Source organism: Peromyscus maniculatus, chromosome 19 (genome assembly GCF_049852395.1).
Source record: "Peromyscus maniculatus bairdii isolate BWxNUB_F1_BW_parent chromosome 19, HU_Pman_BW_mat_3.1, whole genome shotgun sequence".
Taxonomy (NCBI): domain Eukaryota; kingdom Metazoa; phylum Chordata; class Mammalia; order Rodentia; family Cricetidae; genus Peromyscus; species Peromyscus maniculatus.
The window spans coordinates 61320295-61340842 of NC_134870.1; the positions used below are offsets into that span (position 1 = coordinate 61320295).

At 39.3% G+C, this 20548-nt stretch overlaps 1 protein-coding gene across 3 annotated transcripts in view; it reads right to left on the reverse strand.

The window, feature by feature from the left end:
- Rab27b (RAB27B, member RAS oncogene family) overlaps positions 1 to 20548 on the reverse strand; it is a 154270-nt gene that overhangs the window by 20681 nt on the left and 113041 nt on the right. Inside the window, exon 1 of one of the 3 annotated variants that reach the window (XM_076555455.1) lies at positions 1760 to 2004. The exons of the other annotated variants lie outside the window; for them this stretch is intronic. The gene's annotated coding sequence lies outside the window, so the exon portion shown is untranslated. Of the gene's footprint in view, positions 1 to 1759; positions 2005 to 20548 lie in introns of those variants that run through there. 3 annotated transcript variants of the gene reach the window in all.

A 20548-nucleotide genomic window follows, 5' to 3' on the forward strand; every position in this document is an offset into this window, starting at 1 on the left:
CTGTTAATTTTTCCCCCCTGGGAAAAGGAAAACTTAAATTTATTCTAAGATACAGGTGACAACTGCCACTGTCTTTCCCAGGTCTAAGCCATAGAGGGACAGAACTAGAGCTACTGAATACCTAAATAGGAAGTAAAGTTGGAAGGTACCATGGCTCCCTGGAAAAATGAAAAGGAGGAGTTAAAAGAGCGTATCAGCATAATCTAAATTTTAGTCACAATTCCTATATTATTTCACTTTATTGTTGACAGTCATAAGAGAGACTAAATCTCAAACAAAATCCATCAGCATATGAGTATTGAACATAAAGATGAAACCTTTTAAAAGGATATAGTTCACAATGGAGCTTTCTGGCAGAGCTTGGGTGCACTTAAAAGGTGAGAATGAATGCAAGGGGATCTGGGGATGTAGCTCAACTGGTCCAGTGTTTGCCTGAGATGAATGGGTTCACTCTCAAGCCCTGCATAAAATTGGCTGCAATTGTACACGCTTGTAATCCCAGCACTGGGAAGGATAGAGTAGGAAAGATCACAAGTTCAAGAACATCTTGGGCTATAGAGTGAGTTTGGGGCCAGCCTGGGATATAAAAGACCCTGTCTCTAAAAAATAAAATGAATTTAAAATAAAATCTCACAAAAACCAAACAAGAAAATTACAACGTAGATTTCCAGACTAGAACATGATTGACAAATGAATGGAATCAACATTGTCATCCAAAGCAGTGGCCTTTATGGACTATGGTATTCAGTGGATCTTAGAGAAAGATTAACTAGCACGCAATCTTACAGCACAGCAAGGATCCAGACTAGGTGAGAACCAGGGAACCACTGCATGGGAGCTTACTGCCCATTTATACTACGAAGCTCTTAACCACTTGCCAACTACATGACATAACATGTGTTCCTGACTGGTAGCCAATGTATTCTTTGTTCATTGTATACATCCTGCCTGGGGCAATACCAGGGCTGCCTCCAAATCAAGATCTTATCCAGCGTGAGCAGTGCTGGCCACCAGGGAAGAGTTTCACTGTGGCCCACAATGCCTCTGCTCTATAAATGAAGAGGGTTGGACACACTGTGGCACTGGACACAAATACCATATACAATGACTACAAAGCCTGGCACTGTGGAAAACATTTACTTAGTGCTTCCAATGCGCTCTTTGACCTATCAAAAATAAGAATTAGAAGGTTCCTTTTTAAGTTTCTCTTGAAAATATTAAAATTCTGTTTCCCTCATGTTTATTTACATATACATTTATATCTGTACCTCTAAAATTTATTTGGTTCACTTCTCTTTTTATTACCACTCTACTTCCTGAGTCCTAAAATGATTGATGTAGATGTTTTTTTTTTCCTATCAGGTAAACACAGCAGCACAAAGAAAAATAAAGCCTTGGCAAGATCTCCTTTTCCAAGAATTGGGATAGAAATTTATCTGGAAAGGATCAAAAGCTGACATGTTTTAACAACATTGTTTTTCTGTACGAAAATGGGTAATCTTGCTGTTTCTTGGTTCTACTGGTCTAAAAAAGGACAAAAAGCCAGAATTTCCAGATCATGTCTGATTCTTGGTCTTTATCACAGTGTCACAGCTATGCCACAGAGCCAGGGGACCAGAGAATGACTGAAGATGGGGTGCTGTGCTCAGAGCCCTTCAAGGGACAGCAAGGGGAAAGAGGAGGAGGGAAAAGATCTCAAATGCATCCCTCCCACAGCTTCTGCAGTGTCTGAAGGCCAGTAAGAAAAGCAAATAATTACCTGGACCTCAGTGTTCAGTTGTAAAGACACACCAGAGAGGACGATAGACTTGCAGGACAGACTACTGATTTCCAGCTGAGCCAAATGCCAAGACTTTTCCTCATTTACTATAATTAGAAACGGAGTGCTGGCAGATAAGACAGTCTTCCCCCCTTTTCAAGGAAACATCTTTCCAACAAACAGACCGCTACAGAAAACCAAACCAATCGAAATGCAGAGTTGTGGAGCCCAATCCTGTTGGATATATCTATCTACAAAAGGCTCCTGTACCTAAGGCTCAGGGAACATTGTAGAGGAGCAACATTGCAGAGGAGAGGACAGAAAGAGTGTAAGAGCCAAGGATCAGGGAGTTTGATGTGAGCCTGTGTCTTGTGGTAACATCAGAAGCCACACCCACAAAGTCTCACCAACATGACTCCCCAAATGTGAGCTGAACAAGGATAACACCAATGAATATACCAAATGTGAATGGAAAAGCCCACGAGGCTTCAACCTCTTTCATAAATTTGTATTGCATTCATATATGCATTTGTATATACATATATCCCTAACTATAGCCCAAGGAGTCCATATAATGTTACTTAAACATATGTTTTCAAGGCTGTTGGCACTGACAGTTGGTGTACTCTTCCCTAAAGGGGATCACTAATTGCTGGATCCAGAGCCCAGGACAATGGTGCAACAAAAGTACTCCAAGAATATTTATTGAGTAAATGAATATATTTGCATTCCTCCTATCTAAAGCAAAAATTTCATGACTAATTTTGTGAGTAATTGATAAAAATGGGTTACTTCTAAAATTCATCACATGGATTCCTGTATCTCTGTGAGACAGGCATTTAGACTAATGGTCATTGTGATACTTTCCAGTTAGAGACCTCTACCTTTGCTTCTCAAGTGCAAGAGTTAAGGAAATCTGAAGCTGGATCTTAGGGGCAAAGAGCACTTACTGCTTCTATTAGAGGACCAGAGTTTAGATCCCAGCACCCACATCAACAAGCTAACCAATTCCTGTAATCCCAACCCCAAGAGAGCTGTCACTGTTTCTGGCCTCTGGGAACACACATGGGCATGCACACACATGTATGCACACACACACATACACACACACACACACACACACACACACACACACACACACACACACACACACAAACTTCCCTTTGGCTCTTAAAATCTTTTTGTCTCCTATTTTTCTGTAGGGTTTCCTGAGACCCTAGGGGAGATGTTTGATGGAGACACCCCATTTAGAACTGAGTGTTCTAAGGTCTCTTTGCACATTATCTGGCCGTGGCTCTCAGTATTTGTTCTCAGCCACTCCAGGAGGAAGCTTCCTTGATGATAATTCTTCCCTCAATTGAATATTTTTATCTTAAAAGAACTATTTCGAGATCCTTGGAAGATAAATTCTCAAAGTACTACATGTTTTAAAGATAAGATTTGTGCTCACACAGAACCTATGAAGTTGGCCTAAAACAAGCTGGGGCTTGGAGAAGAGGGATCCTTCAGGGAAGCATTTCTTTGTTCATCTAAAAGACATTCTCTGGTACCTCTTGTCTGCATAGTTCTGAGGACACATTATTTAGCACATAGTCACTGGCACCTCTTGTTTGCACAGTGCTGAGAATAGGGAGTTGCAGTGACCAGAATCAGGCGTAATATATGGGTAAAATTATTGGCCAGTCCACCAAATAACAATCTCAAGAATGCTCTGACAAGCTGTGACCTTATGACTTGAACTTATTCAGTTAATCAAGAACAATTGAATACTCTCAAGGTGCTTTGGAAATTTAAAAACAGTAAGCAAATGAAGCATGCATGATATCCTTTACACTCAGTGTAGATCATTTCAAAATACTCTTTCTTCAGCAATCTATATTTGATTGGCTGTGTGGGGCTCCAGCAGATCTATGTTAGCTTGGGAAACTTTCCTAGACCATGCTTCACTTCCTGAATGATAGTCAAAGTGGGGTTCCAACTATCTGATCTTGAAGCATTCATTTCCAGAGCTACTTTGTGTCCAGAATGTCAGAGTCAAATTATGGATGGCTAAAATACTTGGCATCTAGCCCATGAATGAATGGAACAGAAATATGCTTCGAAGGAGAAGTCCCTTCTAAAAGCTACTTTTTATTTAGTGGATTCGTCGGCATTATTTTAATGCTAGAAAGGTTTATCACAATTCATTTTCATTTCAGATGAAAAACTACTTAGCATTAATGAATGTGAGCTTATACCAAAGGTTCAGACTAAACTATATGTCTCTGTCAACTTAAATGAGCCTTATTCTAACAGGAGTGAATTTTTCTATTTGAAAAATGAAAACAGATGTATTTTTTTTATCTGAGATCAAGAGTTATAATTTAATAAACTAATAATTTATTGAGCTCCAAAACTTGGCTTATGCTTGCAATAAAGGCTAGAAATTCCAACAGAGAGGCTTTACAAGTACACATTTATATTGACATGTTATTATTTGTACATATTAAATTCATTTATAAGTCAAATTTTTTTTTACTCTGTAAATTATTTTTTCTAAAGTACCCCTTTAGTTTGGTTTAGTTTTATAGTATTGTGTTGGTTAGGTGCCAATTTAAAACAAACTGGGCTGGAGTCATTCAAGAAGAGAAAACTGATTACGGAATTGCCTTTATTAGACTGTGGGCACATCTGTGGAGCACTTTCTCGATTAATGATTAATATTGAATGGCCCAACCCATTGTGGAAGATGTTACCCCTGTTCAGATGGTCCTAGATAGTATGAGGATTGAGCAAGCCATGGAGAGCAAACCAGTAAGCAGTGTTCCTCCATGGTCTCTGCATAAGTTCCTGCCTCCAGGTTCCAACCTTGATCTCCTGCCCTGACTTCCCTACATGATGGGCTGTTACTTGGAAGTCTATGATAAAATAAACCCTTTCCTGCTCAAGCTGATTTCAGACACAGTGTTTATCAAAACAATAGAAAGGATATGCTTTGAAATCATATACACTTACTTAGTTAGGGTTACTATTGCTATGAAGAGACACCATGGCCACAGGAACTCTTATAAAGGGAAGCATTTTATTGGGGCTGGCTTACAGTTCAGTGGTTTAGTTCATTATCGTCATGGTGGGAAGCATGGCAGTGTGCAGGCGGAAATGGTGCTGGAGAGGTAGCTGAGAGTTCTACATCCAGATCAGCAGGCAGCAGGAAGAGACAGTGGGACACTTGGCCTGGCTTGAGCATCTGAAACCTCAAAGCCAAACCTCCAAGAAGGCCATACCTGCTCCAACAAGGCTACTCCTCCCAATATTGCCACTCCCCATGAGCCTCAGGGGGCCATTTTCATCCAAACCACCACACTATACATTCCAAAAAAATTAAATATGTATTTATTGAGTTTATTATTTAAATTTAAGAGATTATAAAGATACTGAAATCATCAGTAAGGTAGAGATGAAGGCAAAGATCAATTTGTTCATTTCTCAATATTTCATTTTAATTACACTTGGATCATTTTTTTTATCTTGCATTTTCACTCATTTTAACTTATAAGTAAAAGAAAATTGCCATTATTAGGTAGTTTTTATCTGATGTAATTTCTTATTCTGGACTATGAACAGATCTAGTAATAAAAAGGAAACTTGGTAGGGACATACACAAATGTGCATAAAATAATTATTCCTGGTAATTCCAAACTGGAAGCAAACCAAATGGTTCCCTTTGGGTGTGTACATGCAATGTGGTATGTCCATGATGGAAGGTTATTTAGTTCAGAAGAAGGGAATGGGGTATGTATACATGCCATTATCACAAAGAAAACTTGAAAATCTTTGGTGAATGAAGCCACAAGCAAAAGGCTACATAGTTTACAATTTTGTTTGTGTGAAAGTTTCTGAAAAGATAAATTCATCGAGACAGTTTATCAGGAACTAGGGAAAGGAAAAACTGTGAGTGACGGCTATTGGGTATGAACTTCGGTGAAAATTTCCTGGATTTAGAAATTGACATTGGAATAACTTCATGAATATACTACAACCATTGAAGTGAATGCTTCAGACGCCTTATTCTGTTGTATATATCTCAACAAAACCATTTATTAGAAGCCCAGTAGGGTAAATGCTATTTTATTTTTCAAGTAATTGTTGGCCTAGCTAAATTTATGGATCTTTGCTTACAATGCAATAACTTGCTAGTAATTTCCATGCATATTCAAAGAAAAATGCACACACCAAACCCAATGCAAATGGTCTGCATAATGTGCACTCTCTATATGATTATCACAAATAAAATGGTTTCTTATTCATAAAAATAGTTTTTTTTATTTGGCAGGAACTTCACAAGCAATCTTCTGTGCAAGTATATGCTGGAGATCAGGACACCAGGTGAGAGTCTGAGAGAGAGATGATGGGTGTCTCACCGTGATGGAGTGACCCTGGAAGGCAACTCGATCTTGTGTGTTCCTAGTGAGTCTGACCATCAGTATCCTCTGGGGAGTTCAGATTCCAACTTCTACACCTCTCTGGGCTGATTAGAACCTCTGTAAGCTGACCCTGGAACACAGAGGTTAATACTCTGCTAAGGCAAGATGGAGCCACAGCCAAGATGGACCCATCTTTCCTTATCAGTGTGGTTCACCTTGAGTCATGTGTAGAAGTGACAGAAAAAGTTGAAACCCCATGATTCCTTCTGGCAGTTGAAAACCCATGACTCCTTCAAGCCACCCAGCCAGTGTCGAAAAACCATGGGAAAGAAAAAAAAAGGAGTCTGTTTATCTAACTTGATCCTGTTATGGTCTAAACCAATTTCCTCTAGTTGATTGTGAGCCTCCAGTCTTGGCACACAAGCAATGACTGATGACTTCTTCTGATGGGAACTATTGCTGCCATTCCCTTGCCATGGGGCCCTGCGATGCAGCATTGTTCTCAGATAGTCTATGCTTTGTTTCCATGGAAAACAAGAGCCAGCTCCTGAGACACCATAACCACTCATTCACAATACATGTACAGCAGATGTCACATAAACGTCTCAAATTAACAAAGCAAGCCTCCAGGACTTTTGAAACATCTAGAATATTGGCCCAAGAAAGCTTTTTTGGCTTGCTTGGTTAGTGGGCTGCACGGCTCATTTATTCTAAAGGAATATTTTAAGGGGAAAAAAAAGGAAGAAAAAACTTTACTGGGTTCTTTAAACTTGGACTTCTGGTCGAGACAAGAAAAAAAATTAAAAAGGAGTAAATCTCTTGGCAATCTACAAAAGATCTATCCCATATATTTCTTTCAAGACTGAAAAATGCTAGTGGTAGTGTGAGAGGATTAATCATTGCAGAAGCAATAGGATGTATGTACAGAGCCACAGCCTCCCCAAGTCAATCTCATACCAGAAAATGGGATTCCCAACTTAGTGGCTCGCAAATTTGTCTGCTTTAAGAAAATCCTCCTGCCTCAGGCATAACACCCACCCTCACCCCTGCTGTGCCAGTAGATCTGAATTCTGGTAAGGAAATGCCACCCACTATGAACCAGATGATCCAACTTTCTTTGCTGCTGAGTAATAGCATACATGAAAAGATATTAAATTTATATTGTAAAGTGGAGCTTCTAAGAATATCATTAATCGAAAAAAAAGATACAGCTTCAAATTAAAGTTATCTTTTTGTTTTGAAATAGTTATTCCTTGGTGCTGAGGACTGAACTCTGGCTTCATGAATGCTGAGCAAGTGTTCCACCAGGGTGTCCTAAAATCAGTCGTACATGCTTTAATTGACAAAAATTGCATGAAATTATTATGTGCAACATATTTTGAAATATGTGCACATTGTGAAATGGCTAAATGGAATTAATATATATGCATTGACTCATGTAATTATCTTTATGTTTCTAATGAGAATATTTTAAATTCACTTTTAGCAACATTAAAGGTATAATACATTGTGGGGCTAGAGTGACGGCACAGTGGATAAAAATCACTGGCTGCTCTTCCAGCACACCCAGGTTTAGTTCCTAGCACCCACATGGCAGCTCACAACTGTGTGTAATTCCAGTCCAAGGGATCGTATGCCCTTTTCTGACCTCCTTGCACACAAGGCAAGCACATAGTACACAGATACGCATGCAGACAAAACACTCACACACATAAAATAGACATTTTAAAAAATATATAAAATATGTCATTATTAACCATAGAAACCATGCTAAGCAATAGTTTTCTTAAGCTTCTCTCTTAAAATGTTGTATACTGTGACCAAAATCTTCCCAGTCCCCGCCTTCTACATGTCTGTTTATTAAGAGCCTTTACTAACTCTTCAAATATTAATGTAATAATGTTGAAAATTAGGCTCGTTTGCTAGCAGGCTGCTGCACTGAGGAAGTCATATAGACTTCTGCTTTGCTTAGTTATCTGCAAAAAGGCATCGTAATCAAAATATCTACCACAAGCTCTGCCTCTGCAACGTGACACAGCCTAATGAGATAGCTTCTCTGGATTCATGGGCAGATAGCTATGAAAATAAGATGAATGTTATGTTATTAAAATTTTCACATTCAAAAATAATTTTAGATAGCTCATGTAACCATGGCATTGTAAGAATAAGAAAGATAAAAATTCCCAGAATTATTAGGGAAGATAATATTTGCTGGTTATTGTTCTAGCTGGTATTTCATAAGCATCTTGTGAGTAGTGAGTACTGGGGTGGAGAGAATCCATCCACAGGGACTGAAGTCACAGCATAGAAAACGATTATCTCACAGTGACTCTATAGAGTCCATAGATCTTAGGTTAAAGGAAATTTCTGGGTCTGGATTTTATTTTTGCAACACCTACAGTCTAACGGTGATGAGTGACGAAGATTACTGCACACACCTCTTTGATCCTAACTTGGTGAGGAGAATCTTTGTGTCAGAGATTCTATTTGGAATGTATTCTACTTCAGAAAATTTAGCGCTCTGAGACTGATCGGAATCCAAAGGAGAGGAACACTCCTATGGAGGTGGGGGAGGGGCAGAATGTATGCTTTTTTTCAAGTAGGCGAGAGGACAGCTGGGGTTTGAGGAGGGAAAGGGGGAAAAACAAGTTGGAATGAGTCTTGGGGTGGGATGTGGCTCCAGTGTGGGAGACTCGGTTTGGATGTACAAAGTGTTCTGGTGGCTGGGGTCGATGAAGTTGGCTATCCAGAATGAAGGGTTGACTGGATTGCTTTAGCATGAGGCAGGCATTAGAGTGTCTATCTCTGGGTTTAGAAGTATGATGGGAGACATTTCTACCCACACGGTGAATTACTTAGTCCTTTGTTCTAAAGCAGTTGTGGGTATATAAAATTCCTGCCTGAATATTCAGGCACTCTGATTTTTTTTTTCCACTCCCGTCTTCCCAAGAAATTGAGAGCCATAAGAATTTTGGAGTATGTGCCTAATATAATTAAGGTAATAGACCCAGAAAATCAATAATCAGTGCAGATTTGATAATGTTTTTAAACTAAAATAAAGCCAGCAAATACCTCAGAATAAAGGTGATATGGAAATCCCCAAGAAAAGACATAAGCTGTGTTTTAGACAGTTGCTTTGACTTCTGTGTAAGAAAGCATAAGATGATTTCAGCCAGCCATTCAGGGCCCTGCTGGAGCTCTGACTGGAGACGGTTGCCTACTAATTACTAAGAACCATGTTACTAAGACCATGGTTTACTTCTTAGCAGTAACCCAATCAGCTAACCATCACTTAAATTCACCTAACACTTTCCTGTATACAACATCTGTAACACAGTCTTGGTCACCATTGAGCCCCGAGTTGCTCCTGGTGGCCTAAACTGTCATTAGTGCCCAGAAACATAGCTCTGGTAGACTGTTGGGATGCTTGGTGCATTTTAAAGTTCAGTTGGAACAAAGCATAAAGTAGTTTCATGGTTTCTCATTTAGAACCTGGCAGGATTCTGATGTTCTAACAAGACAGCATGATTCTCAGTGTTAAGGCTACCACATTCTTTAACTTTGGGGCTGGTAAACAGTTTGTCGGCCAATGACAGTTTTGGCTGGCAGATGTGAAATGTTTTAAGGTGTGTGTGGTACAGCTGTAACACCAATGTTCAGTGAGTGTCTATGACTTCTGGTTTAGTTGCAAATCCCTTAGCTTCTGCTTCATCCTCTCCTTTCCCCGGCATCACAAACTCCAAACAACAGCCACCCCTGAGGACCAAGACGCTAACTCTCGGAATCAACTCCTGCAACAATGTGAACTAGATAAACACTGGTCCCAAGACCCCTTCCCCGGGAATTATTCTTCAGCTGTCAGAATCAAAAACATCTGATGGTCTTCAGACAGCATGGCTCAGGGAGAGACACAGTATTCTGGCTTTCTAACTGAAAGTGGAATAGTGTTAATTTGCAGGGAAATAATGCACCCTGTTCATCTACAGATGATAGGGGCTAGCAACAGAAAACAGATCCTCTGTTATCTTTGTATTCCAGGAAAAGGGAAGAAACAGGCAAAGTGAGAAAGACCTCATTCCCAATCAAGCCCTCCTGCACAGCGTCATTTCCTCCCCAGAAGGAAAGCATTTCCTGTCCCTGAGTTCCCTTTGGTGGTCTTTGTTTGGAACTCAGTCGTTTCTCCTCATCTTCTCAGGGTACGGGCCTGAAATAAACCCGAATTTCCTTCCTTCAGTTCTCAATCCCAGAGTATTAGCTTTCACGTGGTGAGTAGCTGGGTGTGTGTCTAGAAAGAACACTCTGCTGAAATTACACTTATGAGAAGTTTCCTAGTGAGTTGTATTTTTGCTTAATGCTTCCTAAAACTGAAAAAGTATGTTTAAGTTAGAAATACATTCTCTTCACTGCTCAGATATGTCACACTTCTTCTTGAAGAAAAATCCAAAATCAGAAAGAACAAAACCAGGAGCTACAGTTTAGCTAAATGGAAGAGTGTTATATAACAGTTCCTAAAGAAGTTGGGGCTGGAGAGATGGCTCAGTGGTTAAGAGCACTTGATGCTCTTTTCCAGAGGACCCGAGTTTGGTTCAGTTTTCAGCACCACAGGGGTGCTCACAACTGCAATTCCAGGAGACCTGCAACCTTTTTCTTGCCACTGAATGCATCAGGCATGAACATAGTACACTTACATGCATCCAGGCAAAACACTCATAAATACAACATAAAATCAATTAAATCTTTAATTAAAAAAAGAAGAAGCTCTTATGGGCCTACAAGACAGTAAAGTGATTAAAAGTGCTTGTTGCCAAGCCTGATGACTTGATTTCAATCCCTAGTTCCCTTGAGGGTAAGCAGAGAACAGATTCCCTCAAGTTGTCCTCTGACCACACACACAGGCACACAGACACAGACACAGACACACACAGACACAGACACACACACACACACACACACACACACACACACACACACACACACAGAGAGAGAGAGAAAGAGATAGAGATAGAGATAGAGATAGAGATAGAGATAGAGAGAGAGAGAGAGAGAGAGAGAGAGAGAGAGAGAGAGAGAGACCAAGTCAATAAATAAATGTCAACAAAGTGATTTTTTAAATAAGCTTTGTCTGTGTTCTGGAATTGATCCTTCTCATTTCCATAAAAGACTGATGTGTTAATTTCTGAGACTTTGAAGGAAAACAATAGATAAACTTAGCACTTTAAGTCAGACCCTGAAAGGTTAATGTTAATGGTGGGGAGCAATTGCCATAGGTTGTCACCAAGAGTGGACAACACCCTACAGTGACACAGTCCATTTGACAGATGGTCTGCATCTCAGAGAAGTTCTTGGCTCTAAGCAGGAAGGGATCTTCCCATGCACTTTGCATTTTCTTGAGGAAAAATACACTCTTTTTTTTCCTATCCTGCTTCATCAGTGTCTAGTAACCTTAACTGTCCATGGGAAGTTCCTTCCAGACAAAAGCATGGTCTTGCTGCTGGAAGTAGTCCCAGTAGATGATATTATCCCAAAGGAGACACTGTTGGCTTTGAAGGCTGAAGACATGCATATTAAATTTCAGAGATATAAATTTCAAGTGCATAGAATAGGAGACCAGAAATGTTACACATTTTTCTGTGTGTTTCTGTGGACACAATAAAGTGAACATAGCATCATGTGTGACTAATGGAAACGTATTTTAAAATAAGCTTGCCACTGCCTTTCTTGGATAACTAGTCACTCATCAGTTAGCTATCTAGTTTATATTAAAAATAAAAGGCTAACATTAAGAAAAATTGGGAGCATGATAGTGCACACCTTAAAATCTTCAAACACGATCTGAAAGAAATGATTTTCTCTAGTGTCTAACATAGAAACTAGTTTTATAAATTCAATTGAAAATAAACTGTTTTGGTGAAAAATCACAAATGTTAGCAAACAATATACTGTATCTCACGGTAGATATGCTATTTTTGTGAACAACACAAATGAATAAATTATAAGGGCTGGTGATGAAGATACAGGTAAAAAAAATTTTTTTTCAAGCAAACAGCATAAACTGGGATAAGCAAGCCTTGACAGTAAAAGATGAACATGGTCCTTCAGCATGCAGATGCAAGCCCACCTACACATGCATGTGATTGCACACATGTTCAAGCATGCAAATCCATGAACACCTAAACTTGCACATGTGTGCACACAGCAGAGCACACTAAAACACTACCAAGCTTCTGACGAAATTCCTAAAACCCAGTCTACTATTTATTTGATATTTTCTGTTGGGGAAGTTTGTGGAATAATTCAGAAATATACTTAACTTACAACTCAAATTTTATAAAATATAAACTGGAATTTTTTTCTATATCTATGATTCAAACCAGAAGAGTGAGATATTTTCTTTTTCTTATTGATTTTTTTTTGAGACATGATCTACCGATGTAGCACAGACTAAGCTTAATATTATAACCCCTCTGCCTTAGCTCCCTGGGTGCTTGTGTTATGGTATTACAGGCATATGCCACCACGACCAGCTGAGATACGCTGTCTTTTGTTTGACAGGGCACGATGCAGGTCATTCCTAGGTCTCCTTATCTGGAATTAAAGCGGTATCATAAATGTACAGAGGAGGATAAACCTGACAGATGTTCTTGTCAGGTGCAGTGACAGGTTGGGAAAACATCCCACCATCCTGTTGAACTGAACCTAACTCAGTTGCCCACTTGGAGCTTCCAGAGTTCAGCATCAGCTGAGATAGTGGGATGCTTCAAAGCAAAGATAACAAAAAGCTGCCCAGTGACACTTCCTTAAGGTTCTTTCTTATCCCTGCCTTTGATAAAAAAACTAGCATATTGAACAGTCATAGACTCTCTCTGCGTAGAACATCAAAGTCTGAAAAGAAGAAATAAAGAAAAACAAGTAGAAAAGAGGGAGTTAGTTTTAAAACATTTAAAAACAATTGCTATGAGGTGTTAATTGACAAAGCAGGCATGGTGGCTTGGGCCTGTAAACTCAGCAATCAGGAAGCTGAGGCAGGATGATTGCTATCACTTCAAAGCCAGCCTGAGCTAAAGAGCAAGATCCATGTCAATCTGGCTTGCATTATGAAATATTGTCTCAAAAAAACCAAATGGAAAAAAATAAAAGAAAGAACATGAATTTAGCCCTGTATGTGTGGGGGGGGGGCGGGGCGGGGGGTAATGGGTGGAGTATGTGATCAGGACCAGATTCCACAATCCCTTCTAGCACAGCTCCATTCATAAAGCAAGGGCCTGGGGTCTTCGGAAGGCTCCACTGTTGAAAGTGCTTGTTGCTCTTGCAAAGGAGTTCTCAGAATTCTTGTTATGAGATTCATAACCACCCATAACTCCAGCTCCAGGGGCTCTAAAGCTCTCTTCTGGCCTCCTTGGCCCCCACATGTATGCAGAACACTACACACACACACACACACACACACACACACACACACACACACACACACGGCAGGGCACCACACAGACACACAATACACATAAATAAAATAAATCTTCAAAAATAAATATAAAGCAAGGATGATATGCTCCTAGATTCACTCACCTCACAAACATACACTGAACACCTACTATACAGAGAATATGCCGTTTATCTGGGGCCCAAATGAAATGGTTTAAACATTCATATCCACTGGTCTCTGCCCTCACCCACCTCAACAGCTAAAAGCTACTAAACTTCACAAGCCACAGGTCACTCAGCACAGACCACACATCCAGGTCTTCTGTTACCAGTATCCACGTTCATTCTCAGAGGGGTCCTCGTGGATGAAATGCATGGTCCTTGCAACCAACAAAAGCCTCTTAATTTGTCCTCTTCCCATTAAACTGAAAACAGACCAGAACCAAAATATCTGTGTGGCCTGTGATCTGACTTCAATAAGTTTCCTGCTAATTTTCTACACCTACTTTCCTAGGTTCCTTGAAGGAGATGAGCCCTAGCCTGTCTCATGGTCTTAATGCTCGCAGTTACCCTATATTATGCTTAACATCTCTGCATTTTCACAGTTGTCTACTAATTATCATTCAGTTCTCAGCTTCAATAGTTCTTCCTCAGAGAGATGTAATGGACATCCTTTTACATCTGAAACTATCTCTACACTCACTTGCTAAGGCTTTGTGCTGCTTCAGTTAGTGCATAGTCCCAGTACCTAGCCAATAGCTTTCACCTTATTTATTATCACTTCCCTTCGAATGTAGAGCTTGAACTCAGGGAGGAGAAAATCCCCACTTATTCTGTTTGCTTTTGGAGCCTAGACCAGAACAGGTGCTCAACTAATGTCTGGTGAACATATGTCCTGCTAATTCTGATTTGTATAATACATTTATGGGTCTTAGAAAGCTTCATCTCATACAGTAACTAAAACTGAAATTTCTGCATGAGAAAAAGTATCTTTTTCCCTCAAAGTGACCTTATGTATTAAACTCACAGAAGAAACAAATGTAACAACCCATCACAAGGCTTCCCTGTAGATGAATCCTCCATAATGAAGGACCCTGAGTGAGCACACAGATTACAGTTTTGCTTCCTTAGTTTTTAGGACCTTACAATAAGTGTTGGGGATGGTGGAATGGCAGGATGCTTGGCAGGTCTGCATGCTTCAGAGTAAAGTTATTCGAGTGTCTCACTCAAGAGAAACACTACCTCCAAAACTCTCTTCTATCTGTATGGAAAGCTGTTGATGAAGCGACCATTTATGTTGGACATCAAATTTTGATGGCCAGTAATGCAAGTGATCCACATTTCAAATGCAATCAAGAGTCTTGCTTCATGTGTACAAGAATGGCAAGCATTTGAAGAAATCTTAATGAAACCCTTGTAAACTGTGGTACCTATAATGGAGGAGTTGTTATGTTTTTTACATTGGACTTGATCCTTCAACAGATGATAAACTGATTTCTCTCTAAGGGACTGAATGCATGGACAGATTTCAACTATGTTGAATTGCTGTGACCCACATTACAAAGATCTTACAATAGTTTGGCTCTTAATTCACATGATTTACGATCCAATCACCATGTATTTTTAAATGAAGTTAACTATGTGACAAAGGCTGGCTGAAAGAAATCTCTTGTTTTTAAACCACATTCTCTACCCTTAGCACTTTCTTAAATCAGCCTCTGTGGACAATTTTTGAATATATTGGAAGACCTTCCTGGCCCTTAGCATCTGTCCAGCCACTCAACCTGAAGTCCTCATGAAATAGTTTGATTTGATTCGGTAAAGTCATTAAACTCACTGCCTCCCATAATCACCCAAGCCCTTTGAGACAATGGGACTCAGTAGTGTTACTAGTAACAAGAGACACAAACTGTCTGTTTACTAGGGAGGGCAAAACAGGAAAGTACTGGAATAGGGCAACTCAGTGAATTTCCCAGTGATAGAGTAGAAGAGAAACTGGCAATAATTAAGAATAAGGGTGATGGAAGGATGGAAGGCCACTTAAGAAATTGTGAGAGGATTTTCCAAAGTGACGCTCTCATCTCTCCTCCCACATAATTTTGTTTTAAGCTGACTGTAGGGCTCCATTATGATAAATTCCAACTCTTTGTATCATAGCTGGTCTCAACCCTCCTTGTTGAGCTCCTCAGAGTCTGAATGGGATTGTGAAAAATCTTCTTTTCACCGATGTCATCTAACTGAATCTATTACACTTTGCACCGATAGGCAAGTCTAAAATGAGATGCCGTGAAATGATGGGGGGCAAAGGGGGACTATCAAAGTACTCAGCTAGAATTTATAAAAACGCAAGCCTTACTGGGTTCCACAAGTAAAAGAAGCCACAGGCAGAAAGCCACAGAGCAAAAACTACAAGAAACAAAAGCCAGCTGAAGAAAGAGAGGGGAAAGAAAATGAAAGCCTTGGGGTGGGGGTGGGTGATACTCAAAGGTCTGAGCTAGACAAAGGGTGGGCAGTTAAAAGTCCTGATGGGAATGATACATATCCCTCCAAGAGCCTGTGAGATCTAATCTTTTGACCAAAGGAAGATGGAGCAACAAACACCAGTGTGAGGATGTACTGGAGGTTAAGGCACACTCGATCCTCACACTTTCTGAAAATGACAGAAGTTAGAGATTCAAAGCACCAAGAAGTCAACCTACTTTGCAGCTCTCTGCTCTCACGGTTTTTACAACTCCTTTGTTGCTGTCACAGCATTATTCTTTGGCTTCTGGGCTCACCCTCAATCCCTAATTACTAGAATCGTTCAAATTGTGGTTTCATGTGTTCTGGTAAAAGCCAGTCCACAGCTTGCCACAGATTGCCAGGCATCCAAAACATTTTCTGTTTGATGATGGTCCTGGAGCCTCCACTGTATACCCATCTGGTGTTCTGGTGAATGTTGAGTTTTTTTTTTTTTTTTAATTCAGTTGACCTCCTCAAGATGCTTTCCAGGTAAACAAAAACTGTTGAAATCAAAAGAAATCAGGATTGAATTTTGGCTTCACAGTCCCTGAACACTTGTGCCATCAATAACATGGTACTCCCTTTCCTAAATGACCCAGACCACAGCACAGGCTCACTTTTCAAAGACTGTATGAAAGTAGTCCAATAAGTTGAATATGCATTTACTGAACATCAATTATTTGCAAGAGGATTTCAGAATTGCTGTAAATATGGAGACAAACTCAGCTAAGTCAGTTTCTTCTTTTCTCTCTGAATTTATGACTCAAGTTCATTGGAAGACATCACTGTCAGGAAATGACCCTGAAACAGATATTCACACTGTGTTCTCTTTGCAGAAACTCCCAGGGTTTTGTGGTTTGTATCTACACCACACATGTCAAAAGGAAAAGAAAAGAACACATCCGTAAAGGAAGAGAATGAAGATACTCGGAAAATGCAGGAACAAGATATCGATGCCCAGTGTTTTAATTTAGTTCTTTATTTCACTCTCACATCATGTTAAGGGTATGACATTCACAGTTTGAAGAGCATGGCAAAGTCAATTAGCATAAGAACCAATTTCCTTTCCCATAAACCACAACTTGTAACAATTATGTCCTTTCAACTCTTTGTCATTAGCTTTACATGCTCAGGTGATCCAGGGCAGGTGAACCAACAAAGGTAAAATCCAGTTCCACCTCATAAAGCCTTAAACAGAAATAGAACACTTGAGTCAGAATTTGACTTGTTTGGTTTGGATGCTGATTCTTTCTAGAAGGCATCTTGTCCATCAGGCCTCAGCCGAGACAGAGAAACCACTGTGCTCACTCCCCGCATTAAAGGTTGGAGTCTGGGAATTCAGTTCAGTAAGGAGGAATTTCAAAATTACAACAGATTAAGACGTATTTTGTAAAGACTTTGGGTTCAGATTGTGGTTTGAATCATAGCTTGCCTAATTACCAGCTACTGGAACAATTTCTTCAGCCTGGGTCTTAGATCACTTTGTAAATAGGGATGGGTAGGGGAAAACACCACCAGTGAAGTGAGACCCAGCAGATGGTGAGATGTTCAGTAGATATAGGTGAGTTCTTTGTATGAAATACTCCAACTATTTTTTTTGCAATCTTTGTACTTTTTTGGTACAAAAATTGGTATAAGTTTCACAACAACAAATAATTATTAATAATAATTCCCATTTTATTTATTAGACTTAAATGAGGATTAATTAATACAGAACTCTCATGTTATTGAAGTGTACATCTCAGGAATACTTGCAGAATGTTCACGTCCTAGGAAGAAAACTTATTTTTGAGTGATTGCTAAAATATATTAGTAAAAATAGGTATGTGTTGTTTGTTAAAACTCACTGAACCAGAAACATAAAATGGATACGTTTATGTGTGTGTTGAATGTGTGTGCACAGGTGTAAATTGCTTCTCAGTTAAAGACCCTCAGTGATTTTAAAAGAATTGTGCAAAATTCTAGCATTCAGAGAGTCTGGTGAAATGGGTCTGGGGTGTGTGTGAAGAGTTGTAAACTACGCCAGGTGACCTAATGCAGTGGACAAAACAAAAAGGCAAGGTAAAACAATGTGATTAGCAATTTAAGGACGTCAGACTTAGCAATTAAGGTTCAGAAAATCCAGTTATGTTTAGATATTAGATAAAACACCAATTAATTTGTAGTGTAAGTATGTCCCGATTGAATTGCATGGCCTATATTTCATTTGACAGCTCCAGATAGCTTGCTAATTCTTGTACAAAACAAGAGAAAACAGAAAGCATCTGTACCATCTAGGAATGACCACTTCTTTCTGGGTAATTAATCTGCATTTTGACTTCTGAACCACAGAAAATGTTACACATTTTAGAATGAATATTATTGTGAACTTAAGTAATTTCTAGCAGAAACTAAAATTTGATGTATGAAGATGAAACTAACACATGATACAAATCCCATCATGGAATGGAGGGGACCTCGTAGGCTCACACTTAGATGAAGTACTACTAGCAGTTAATGACTGCTGAGAGAGGGAGAATTAGTTTTCCCCAGTGATGGAGCCCCGTGATTGGTTATCCAACATCAAGTTGTCATCCCTAGAAACATACTTCCCGGCAACACCTACTGGACTCAACAGGTTGTATTCACATATTATTTGTTTATATGTATACATAACAACAACAATTAAAGAAGAGGAGGACATGAGCATGGGAGGAGAGGTCATAGAAAGAGTAGGAGAGGGAGGAGGAAATTATGTAATTGTACATATATAACTACATTATTATATACATGTATATATATAATTTTTGAACTTACAATGTAATTACATCATTCCCCTCTTTCCTCTTCAAGCCTTCCCATATACCCCATATACTTCTTTTCTTTCAAATTCAGGGCCTCTTTTTTCATTAATTGTTATTATGTGCATATGTATATGTGTATGTAATATATATGTATACATATATGTATATGTGCATGTAATGTATATACATACACATATAGTCCTAAATACAACCTCTTCAGTCTGTGTAATGTTACTTGTAGGCATGTTTTTCGGGACTGACCATTTGGTATTAGATAACCAACTGGTATACTCTTCCCTGGGAAAGACTATTTCTCTCACTCTTAGCACTCTTTAGTTGCTGGTAGATTTTTGCATGTGTAAGTCTGAGGCCTTGTGGTCTTCCCACTGTCCACTTCAGTATGTCCATCTCTGTAACAGATGCAGACCAGTAGAGAAAACCACAACCAATCAAATTACAGAGTTATAATTCTATTTTAGCTAAATGGAAAAAGAAAAAAACTAACAGGAATGATTTAACTACTTGAATTTATTGTACCCTGATTTTGCAGTGTCGTGTGTAAACAGAATTAGTACTGATAATCGCTTGTTGAGTTGCCAGAGTGCAGCAGAAATTAATATTAACCACCTCTCATTGAATTGTTATCATGCTTGTCACTTTACATATATTAACTCATTTAATTCTCACAAGAATCAAGGGCAGTTTGAAAAGGACTGAAACTCAAAAAGGTAAGCGTTTTGCTTCAAGACCACACAGCTCAGGTCAGGCCTGGAATTCGAATCCAAGTCTGTCAGAGTCTCCAGCCTATTCCTTTCAAATACAACTCGGCACACTACAACCTGCCAGAACACATGTCCCTTAGACGCCAGAATACTAGTCATGAAGTTCAATAAAGAGAGGAAAATGATCAACAAGTGGCTTCACATTCCAGCATCACTTCCCTCGCTGTGGAACATGACATGTAAGCAAATTAGCCCTCTCTCCCTCCCTCCCTCCTTCCTTCCCTCCCTTCCTTCTTTGTTCCTTCCTTTTTAAGCAAGTTCACAAGTATACACTGTGCACTGCCCATGCACCAGAAAAACTGCTTATAAACAGCATTTATGCAAATGTGACCAGATTTGATTGGGAGTTCACCTTTTAGAAAGTTCTCCCAATTTTCTCAGTAGGGAGACTGTCCCTGGCTCATTCATTTGGACATGGCACAAAAAGAAATAATCTACAAGTTCGTTAATCATCCTTCAGAGTTGAAGGATTTCATACAAAAATGGCTAGTAGTTTTTTGTGGTATGATGCAATTTTAATAAATTATAGAGGATTTAATGACTGAGATTAAACTTCAACCTCAGCCTACCTTAGCGAATTATTATTTTAAAACTAAGTCAATATTTGCCAGAGGGAAAAAAATGCCACATAGTTTATCAAACCATCATTATTTTCATAACTTATCAAAAATAGGAACATGTTAGAGGTTGCTTAGTTTTCTGCTGTGAATAGTTCTATAAAGATTTCTCTCAAATCTACTGTCTGTACTCCATATTCTGAGGGTTTGTCTTCTACAGTGTATAATCTCTAGACTCCAAGGGTCTGTCTCCTACAATGTATAATCCCACAGTTGGTTTTCATCTACAGAGTTGAGAGTTGTAGGACATGAGAAGAAAACATCACCTCTCAAATATGGC